We start from the raw sequence: 10,894 nt of genomic DNA, 5'->3' as shown, positions 1-10,894 counted from the left end.
CTCAGGTGATTCATCCAAACATTTGAGTTTATTCAAGCATGTATAATTTCAGAGTTAGTCATACACAAGTTTACACGCGTGATGCCTTCTACCAATGCAGCCACAGGTCGTGTCCCGCTGACAACTGTTGGCCAGAATGCATCGAATCAGTGTAAGCCTTTTATAGCTTTTGTATATTTTTAAAGGCACTCCATGATTTCCAGTATTATTTTTGAAATGTTATTCGAGTACGTGAATGTGCATCATTCATTTTTCTTGCAGCAATCGGGCGTTCTCCATTGTCCAGAATTGATCAAAATGCCAATCATGGCGTTTTGTTGGACTCTACCGTCACAGGTTGATAGCCCTGAAACTGTGCTAGCTTCCATTTTAATTGTCCAGCTCTATACCAGAGATATAGTTTCTATATTACGTAACTCATAGTGCTTGAATATGACTCTGCTGTTGAATTTGTAACCAGGTGTCAAGCGTAGAGGAGGTAGGCCAAGCATTGAAACATTGTTTAAACAGTCTAAGAAATCAAGCACCTCAGGTGATTCATTCACAAATTTGAGTTTAATTAAACATGTATAATTTCAAAGGCAGTCATACATATATTATACGCATGTTGCCTTCTACCAGCAGGTGCCAACAGCTATGTATCAATGTATAAATTTATGTAAGAAAGAATAAATTTTAGTAGATAAATTTTCCACTATCAAATGTTGATCAGAATGCATCCACTGGCTCTTTGTTGGATTCTGTTGTCAAAGGTACAAATCTGTCTAGCCTGCCATTGTTTTGTGTGTGGATATGAGCAATGCCTCTTGCGGCACCAACAGCTAGATCAATGAGTACATATATAATGTTTTACTATTGTTTTTTTGCAATTGAGCTTGGTTATAAAATGTTTGGCACTACTGCTTTTTACCAAACAGAGGAAGCTTTTGGCGAAGCTATATGTGAAGCAGTGAGTCTTGGTTTCATCAAGTCTGGCAACTAAGTATTTCTCACCTCTAAGGTCTGGTGCAATGATACTCACGCATATCATATCCTCCCTGCTCGGCAGAAGACACTACAGTAATATAAATCACCGGTGATTTATTTATTTTTCTTCGACTTGGTGATGAAAATATTCTTGGAATTTAATTTTATTTGTTCTTACTGGAATATGAAGTTGGAGTACCTTGATCAGTGCCTTTTGCCTTGGATAGTGAGCTTGAAGCCCAAGGCATTTTGATCTAAAGCCTGAAGATGTTCTTCCACTAGACATTAAATCTGTTTGGACAGTCATGTAAACAACAATGGTGGTTTCAGGTTTATCATTTAATTCTTTCTTAGTTTGGTTGCATGCTTACAATTTTTTGTTTTTTATTTTTTCTTTTGGAAAGAGGATCATGTTTATCAACTTATTTTTTATCTTTATATTTTATTAATTATTTTTTTTAAACTCAGGATAATATGTCAGTTTATATATGTGCCTTTTTACATCCTTTTTAATAATGAATCAGTTTTGAGTTTTGACTCTTCGCATAACAAGTATGATCTTTTAGTCGGTTTCTCTTTTAGTCTCCATTTTAAAACTTTTTATGGAGCTTTTTTTGTTGTTGTTGATTCAAGTTTTGGACGAATAAGATATATGTGTTCAGGATGGTACTTTCCCTATGTAGCTGCAGTATATATGTGCTTACAGTTTTTTGTTTTTATTTTTTCTTTTGGAGAGAGGATCATGTTCATCAACTTATTTTTTATCTTGATGTTGTTAATTATTTGTTGAAATTAGCATAATATTCAATTGATTATTTAAAGATTTTTCATGTTTCATATGCATAACTTTGTTCAGTTATAGCCAAGAATTACACCCACCATTCTCCTTGATATCTTGAACAGGTTTTTGCGGTTTTTGTTCAGTTGATAGAAGTTCGTCCTGCATTTTTGGAGGTTTGATTTATTTATTCCTCCTAGCATTCCGTATTGTTTGATCAATTAATTATCTTAATCTGCATGTTCCTCTGTGTCTATGTAGACAAAAGTAGTTTTTTATTATATGATCACATATCTAATATCTTGCACTATGAATTATTTTCTTCCTGTGCTCATCTCTTTTGATCATATAATATCTACCAGTACTTGAGGAATGTGATTGAATACATGCTGCAGGTATTAGTAGTAATGATCCTCTATTTAAAGTTTACTTTCTTTGAACACTTTTTATCAAAAACATTTGCTTTTGGAAATTTGTATTTTTTTATCAGAAATCTCGATTTGTAGGTGGCTAGGAAGCACCGACTCGGGTACGGCGACACGGGACACGGGATACGGGGATTCGCCAATTAGCGAAGAGTCCTGGATACGGAACACGGCAAAAAAAATAGTAATATAAAATATATAATTTATATATGTTGAATATTAAACAACTTCGCACTTGAACTCATTGTCCCACTCATATATTTATATAATCAAGTGCTCTTTAGCAAATAGATATATAGAATGTATGTGTATATAGGCTTTTCTGTATATATATCAGACCGAGAGATGAAAAACAGAGGGAGATAGCTAAACATTTATATACATATAGAATCTGTTTACATATAAAAGACAACTGGTATTAGGTTATAAACATTACTGGGCCTTTTTTAAAGTTGGGCAGAGGTTTTGGTTGCATGTCGGCTGCATTTGTGTTCCGACACGCCACATGGCGTATCAGATACGTACTCAGCCGTGTCGGTGCCGTGTCCCCGTGTCAGCCGTATCCGGCACGCATACGGCAGCTTTTTTGCCGTGTCCGTGCTTCCTAGGTAGGTGGTGTTTGAAAATGTCAATGATAGACCTGTAATCTCGATTTGTAGATGGTGTGTGAAAATGTCAATAATAGATCTATAATCTTTTCGAGTTTTCACCCAGAAGCAGCTTTGCTACTCAAAAAAAATGCAGAGCAGTAGAGCACTTATCCTATATATTTTCAAATTTTCAATCCCAATTTGGTACAATCTAAACACATTTCTCTGCTAAAAGATTTGTCCACCAGGTTTTCTTCCTTACAAACGGAGGAACAACAAGTTACAATGACGTGAGAAAGAATTCCCCAGAGGCAGCACTAAAATTGTGCTTAAAAGATTCTCGAAAGTTAAAGATGTATATAGAAATTCTGCAGCAGCAAGCAAGATAAAGAAATCGAATCTCTACTTCCTTACAGTTGGGAAACTGAAGTAAGTTGCTCCATTTCGGCTTTCATTATCTCCTTCTCTCCAAACATTAGGTTCAGTTGATGACATTAATTTTTTTGACTTGAATTATTACTTCACTGTAATGTGCCAGAAGCAGTATATATCCTATATATGATAGGAATCGAGGGAGTTTGTGTGATAAGGTGCCGGATCATGACTGATATTAGGATGCCTTCCAATTCTATTTGAGATATTAGGTGTTGATTCATGACTGATCCCATTGTTACTTTCTTCAATAAACTGATTGGCTGATGCACTATGGGGCCGTCCGTTTGCATCATATGGTATAGGTGCAGGTGGTGGCCTGTAAGTGTCTGGAATTGAAGATTCAAGATTTGGATCAACTAAAAAACCCGTAGAGAGCACAATCGATGTGCCAGTATGGGAGGACAAAGGCTGATGCTCCTCTAACACTCTTGGATACTGTAGTGAATTGTATATTGTAGGTATGTTAATAAATCAATAAATTTGGCATTCTTTCATTATGATACTATTTTCATATATAAATTTGAGAAATTATTTTTATTTGTGCAGTTAATTGTACATGTATGGTGCTACAGAGAGAATTATGTAAAATAAGGTTTGTATATTTTTGATATTATTGATGGGTGCAGCTTCCGCCAAGGCCAGTTCCTCACACAACTGAAAATACAAGGAAAGCGAATCAAATAAAGGTGAAACAGTAGAAATTTGCTTTATTCTACAATTACTAACCTCTTCAGAACAGCTCTTATGCCTTATTTTTCGCATTTGTTCAGATTTTTAATGTTTCTAAATATCCATGTTAATGACATGTAGGTTCTGGGATGGATTGTAACACAGGTTCAAATGAGACATAGGTTCTAAATGGTTTGCCGCCAATTCTCTAACTATACAACATCTACTTTGCTTACTGTTTTAATGTTTTATATCTAAACTAGCTTCAAATTCTGCATTCTTTCCTCTCCAAGGTCCGGATAACAAGCAAATGTAGCTTTTAGCAATTTCCACAACCAAGTTTAACTTTCTCCAATCGTCAGAAAACCAAAATATTCAAGATTCTCCAGAGGCTAAACTTTAGGGGCATTTATAGCCTTCCAGAATTTTATAGTGTCGGTAAGTTCATATACTTAAGTGCAACATACATATAACAACCATACACATTACACATACCCGACTATTTCACACAAATTAGTTTTTTCATAGTATTTTACAGTTCTGTGCGAAAGAATTTATGCACAAGATCAAGAACTTCATAAACGAATCCTTTTCACATCACCTTCTGGGACACTTGCATCACTTATAATGCTCTCTACTAATGAAACTGTTTGTCCATGAGCCTGAATCAATTTAAAGCCTTTTAAATGAGTAACAATCAGGATAATAGAAGGCACATGATTAAAAATAAAACAAAATATAACAGGTAAGATAATTAAAATCCCTATACTTTGAGTTTTTTTTTGTCAGGCCTATACTTTGAGTTTTTTCAAAAATTAATACTATAAACTTCTTGTGTATTCAATTTTTAGCAGCTGTAGTACTGACAAAGAACTGACAATTCAGCTTAGATAACTACATTATATATAATAATTATTATTTGGTAAAACTTCCGTACCTCATCATCATTTACAATTTGATTATGTTTTCTCATATCTAGGTTCCCTATACACTGAAAACAATGCGGCAAAAGTTGCTGCCTACCGCAATTGCAAAAGTACTAACTCTGCACATTACCAACAGAAATAAGCAAGTAAAGAAAAGTGGTTTCCTTTTCTGCGCCTAGGTTTTCTTTTGCTAGCTTTGTTATTTTATTTCAGGATATCTGCAAAACCTTATGATACCATAGAAAGTACACAATGATTACTGTGATTTTTACAGATCATTATGACCAAGTTCTGAATTCTAACTTAAACAATTTGGTGTTTAGCTTCAGTGCAGCTCGTGCAGATATTTAGATGATGCATAGAATTCGTATAGACACAATAAATATCATCATGCAAACATATATTATCTGTACCTTTCTACATTAAATAAGTAACAAAAATATCCTGAATCAATTTAAAGCCTTCTAAATAAGTAACAATCAGGATAATAGAAGCCAAAGAATTAAAAATAAAAAAAATACAATAGGTAAGATAATCAAAAGCCTTATACTTTGAGTTTTTTTTTGTCAGGCCTATACTTTGAGTTTTTGACAATAGAGATAATATTTGTGAGTGTTCACCACATATCCACTGCAAATATATTGTGGGGTTAGTGCGCTATTAATATGATTTCGTGTTGACTTGCTTGGCAGGTCGTAATATTGGCGGAGACGACTGCCAGGCATCTTCATCTTCTGCTACAAATCAATCATTCCATAGAAAGGATAAAAAGAAAGGGAGCCTGCAACCTTTGATCCATTGCTTGAAGATCAATTTTATCCTGTACTTCAAATCATTTGTCATGTTTAACAAGATCTAGATTTCAAATCAATTTGAAACTGATACTAATCATCTCTTCTCCAGATTTCTAATTCTTGATTGTCGTCCGATGATCGAACAGGTTAGTATCCTCATTATTTCTTGCGTCGATAAGTAATGGATTTAGATTCTTGGGCTGTACACTCTTTTTAAGTTTTATGCATCTAATTGTTATATGGTTAATATTTGTCATTTGAGAAAACTATCTTCACACTACTTACCTCGATTCACACACACATTTATCTTTTCTTATATAAATATGGCTTTGTTTCAAACGATACTGGGAAGATGTGGGAATCATACGTCCTGGACAACAAATTTACTTATCTCAATTTTGATCATGACTTTAACATGATCTACTTCTGCAGTTAAACACATATAGATTAACATAAAAAACATAGAAGTTGGAGAACTTGATGTGGCACGACCAGGTGAAAATTCATTTTGTTACACACATATAAATATAATCCTCATGACTCTAATTTTTTCACAAAAGCGATTTTGATCATAATCTTTTATGTTATTTTTATTATACTACTTAGGTAGATTTCTTTAAACTTTCAATGATATTGATTTGTCATGATTTTTGTGGATTCTAAAGCAGAGCAGGCTAGAGAAGGTTTGAGTGGTATATTCACTTGATGGACGTCGGAAATCAGATGTCCGTGCTCCATTGGTTGAGAGGAATAAGGTGTGTCATTATAGAATTTGTTTTGTGTGGCGCATTAGCTCTCTCTTCTCTGTCTTGACAACATCATATTTGTTTTAATTTCTTTCTAAATTTAATTATATGTTCTTTGTCTGGTTTGGTGCAATAATAATTCTTTTAAGTGTATGATCTTAATTGGTGCTTGCCTTTAGTGGTAACTTTTTCCAATTGATTTGTAATAAGTTAATAACGTTATTTGTGTGGATTTATTATCAGGATTCACTTAAAAATGTAATACCAACTCATACATCTTCTAGCATCTCATTACGCTAACCCGGTGGGTCTATGAAAGGTGGGACCGGTGAACACTCAACTGCAGAGCAAGGTTTTTACTATCCGCCTACTAGCTTTTGCCCTCAAGGCTACCCATATAGACATTTAACTGTTGATTTAATTAGGTCTTGCGAAATGATAATTTACCTTTAGTGTCTTAACTTTGGGTTTAGTTTAGATACAATATTTCATGTTTGTGTTTTTGCTATTATAGTTATATAATGGAGGTTATACTCTGGATGCTGGCAGTTCTTCCTATAAAGTATGTTCATCATTTGTCCTTTTATTCTGATCCGAGTTATCTTTTTTGTTGTTTAATTTATCCTCACACATTCAGTTTGCAAATTTGCTAATTCGATGATGGTGGAGAAAAATATAATTCTAATGAATTTTGTCCACAATCAGATGATGGTTCACATCTCTATTATCTGCCTACCTATAACAGTTATCTTGCTGCCTCATATATGTGTGTTGATGGGAATCAGCCCTACTATTTTACATCTGGATATCAACAGAATGCTGATGGATATGAATTAAAAGTCATGTGAGAAAACTACTTGAATGCAGCGCAAGCTAGCAATGCCACACGCGGGGCAACTGCTGTACATGGTGGAGCAAAATTCTCTTTGTACTCTGACATTTCAGAAAATGAAAAGATACAACTTTCTTGATAGTATAGCACCGGTAGAATTGGTTCTTGATTCTTTATCTAGAATTTATTAAAATTGGCTTCGATTTTGGATGGATATAATGGGGCCGTTTGGGCAAACTTAAAAGAAGCGACTTCTTGCTTAAACCAGAGAAGTGGAGCCGAAGTGAGAAGTAAATAAGTGAATTAAGTGTTTGGAAAAAAAGCAGAAGCTGTGAGAGAGAAGGTAGGATTCTCAGCTTATTAAAAGTGCTTCTACTTCTTTACACAAACGGGTCAGGAAAAGTAGAAGCCAGAAGCAGAATCTGCTTCTGGTAAACAAACATGGCCAATGTGTGTGTTTTTGACTATTTGCTTATAGACAAAGTGGTGCTGACATATCATTTATAATGGAGGGTACTCTTGAAATTAGAGGAGTAAATTATTAAACTATACTTCCTCCGTCCCCTCCAATTCTTATCATTTGAAATGGGGTGCTCGGCACGCATTTCAATACTCATATAAAATATAGTTCCATAACTTATTTTTATAATTTTTTTCCCTGAATAAAAATTTAAACATTAAATTTTTATTCAGAAAAAAAAAATTTAAAAATAAATTATGGAACTATATTTTAGATGAGCCTTAAAATGCGTGCCGAGCACTCCACTCTAAATGATAAGAATTAGAGGGGACGGAGGGAGTATAATTTTTAGGAACCTGTTTAAGATTTCAAGAGTAGCTGTATTACGAAATATGAACCGCAGCAAGCAAGCATGTTAGAATATGTTTGATATTCATTAGATCAAGTAATTTTATATTTGTTTACTCATGCATGGTTTCATATTTCTTCCGTCCTTGATTTTATATGAATGAATGGATTGTGCTTGGTCTAGACCTCCACAATTATGAATGTCAGTCATTTTCAACTGGTAAGCATTTGAATTTTATTAATATCTCGGATAATCTCACATTGAGTGGCTATATATATATTCCTTCGTATACATTTTTATATAACATTTATGTATACATTATAACAAATAATTGAAAATAGTTCAACTAATAATTAGTAAGAAATAATCATATTACGGTTTTATGACAAATTTAACGATCTATTACTTTTTTTCAAAATTATCGAGGATATTAGCACGTGTTGCACGAGCATAATTCTCTTTTCTTAAATATAGTTTTCGTATCTAGCTAAGTTACTGGATAATATATGTTATTTTGACTTATTATGTTAAAAATTAATATCGACATTAATCAAATGTACATCATATTGGTAATATTAAAAAAAGAAGGTAAAAGTGTTAATAAGATTGGATTTATAAAGTTGTATCCCAAATAATTATTTTTTTAACGATGCAATACCTGTAAATATACATAATATGTAAAATAAAGATTAAAAATCTAATATTAATATTGATTTAATTTTCTTTTCGACCTCATTTTAATTGAAATTTTAATAATCTATCCGTATGCGAAGCGTGGACATAATTCCCTAGTTAGCTCTCAAGAGTGAAAATTTGACAACTCTTAAGTGCGACGAGGGAAAGCATATCGAGTTATTTTTAATTTTATATAGGAAAGTACATGTGACTTGTTTACTTATTATTCTCGAATATTTCGACGTTTAAGTTTTTCTAATATTTTATTTTCATCGGGTTTGGACTCAAGTAATTTATTTCTACAATTTAACTGTGATTTGATTTTGCATAAATGAATTCAAACCAGATTAATTTATTATTAATTAACGTATTTATTTAATTACAAGGAATAGGGCACATGTATTATCAAGTCCGTATATATTCGATATGAATTTTATGGTTTTATATTAAAAAATATACAAGGGTCGAAACGAGTGACCTCGTTATTGACGATAATTTCTTACTATATTTTAATTCGTTTTTACTGGTTCATGGTGTCATCTGTCTAACTCGCTGATGATGTCAATAATGAAATTAAAATCCATTTTATACACTTTAAAAAACAGTACTATATTCATTCATATCATCCTCTCCTGGCCACCTTCAATTTACATTATACACATGCAAACATTACCTTGTATATTAAATAAGGTTAATTATCTAGCTGGACACTAACTTCACACCGATATATTATCGGGACACTCTTGAATTTTGGGTCTTATTTGAAACACTGTTTTCAGAATTTGTATCAATCTTAAAAATAAAACGTTAAATTCGAAAAAAAATCGACAGTTAAAAAAGTATTACTCATAGGGTTTAACATAATACGCTACAGGTATTATGTAGGTAAAATTAATTGAATTTCCGTATCCAAAAAATGGGTAAAATTGATAGAGGAAGATATGGGTTATGAAGAATCCTAATAGTCCATATATAGCAATTTTTTCGACTCAAAATTTAATTAATCGTACATACATTATCTCTATAGCCTATTGTGTTAAATCCCTATTGTGTTAAATCCCCATGAGTAACATTTCTCAAACTGTCGATTTGTTTTTGAATTTAACCTTTTACTTTTAACACTGATATAATTTCTGTAAACAGTGTTTCAAATTAGACCGAAAATTTAAGAGTTGCCCGAATAATATATAGACTAGCTTATAGCCCGTGCAAGGCACAGGAACTTTTTAATTATTTATACACTTTTTAAATATATTGTAAGTGGTGTGAAAGAATTTAATTTATAAATAATAAATTAAAATTTTCATTTAAATAAAATTTGAAATTATGATTTGTTTGTAAGTCAGAACTATTGTAAAAATATATAGGTTCTTCCAATTTCCTGTAAAAAAAACTGATTACAAATGTTGGATCATCCGACGATGCGGTATAAAATACACCGTCACACTCATTAGTGGCTTCAAGTAAACTATTGTAATGAAGCCATTACTTTTCTCTTATGTATCATGCCAAAGTATTATATTTTTTCTATCAAATTTTAATATATATTGAGAAGAATATGTGACATCAACTTCCATTAGATTATATTTATAAATGTATTTTATATAAGAATTATTATAATATGATTTAAATTTGGCTTACTAATTTTAAAATATATTTGATAAAAATAATTTTGTGACAGTGCGATTTATATGATTCTACAATTAAAACTGGTAGGAAAAATTTATTTTGAATTAAAATATCCGGCTTATTAATTTTAAAATATATTAGATAAAAATAATTTTGAGACAGTGCAATTTATATGATTCTACAATTAAAGCTGATAGGAAATATTTATCTTGGATTAAAAAAATCATAAACATGTGAAAGATAGAATTTGTTTTGGATTCAGAAAAGGAATTATAAACATGCATATCAGTTGCCTTATAGAAATAGAAGTTAATTTTGTTTTAATCTAACAATACTTATTTGTTCAATATACGATCCAACGGATGATAAGCTTTTGGACAATGTGACCATGCGACCAAATTATCTCCCTTACGCTTATTATATATAAGTATATAATTGTGAGAATAAAATTATGATATATGTAGCCCGTGTTAATTGTAAAAGATCCGTTTTTTTAGTCAGAATATATAAAAAAGATAATGTGTTTTAGTTAAAAAGGTAATTACTATGTTTTTCGATATTATTTTAAATAATGGAGTTTTTTAGTTAGAAAATATAAAAAAAATAACATATTTTAGTTA

At 31.9% G+C, this 10,894-nt stretch overlaps 2 long non-coding RNA genes across 2 annotated transcripts; both read left to right on the top strand.

Annotated features, from left to right (window-relative positions):
* Nucleotides 1–3,483: 3,483 nt before the first annotated feature.
* LOC135148385 (uncharacterized) lies at nt 3,484–5,546 on the top strand. Its single transcript, XR_010286554.1, has 3 exons — nt 3,484–3,652; nt 3,821–3,880; nt 5,482–5,546. It is a non-coding gene; the product is annotated as an uncharacterized LOC135148385 (long non-coding RNA).
* Nucleotides 5,547–5,548: 2 nt separating this feature from the next.
* LOC135148386 (uncharacterized) lies at nt 5,549–7,376 on the top strand. Its single transcript, XR_010286555.1, has 3 exons — nt 5,549–5,729; nt 6,573–6,891; nt 7,035–7,376. It is a non-coding gene; the product is annotated as an uncharacterized LOC135148386 (long non-coding RNA).
* The last annotated feature ends 3,518 nt before the right edge of the window (nt 7,377–10,894 follow it).

Source organism: Daucus carota, chromosome 8 (assembly GCF_001625215.2).
Source record: "Daucus carota subsp. sativus chromosome 8, DH1 v3.0, whole genome shotgun sequence".
Taxonomy (NCBI): domain Eukaryota; kingdom Viridiplantae; phylum Streptophyta; class Magnoliopsida; order Apiales; family Apiaceae; genus Daucus; species Daucus carota.
Note: the sequence above shows the minus strand (reverse complement) of the source record. Positions and strands in the feature narration are given on the sequence as shown.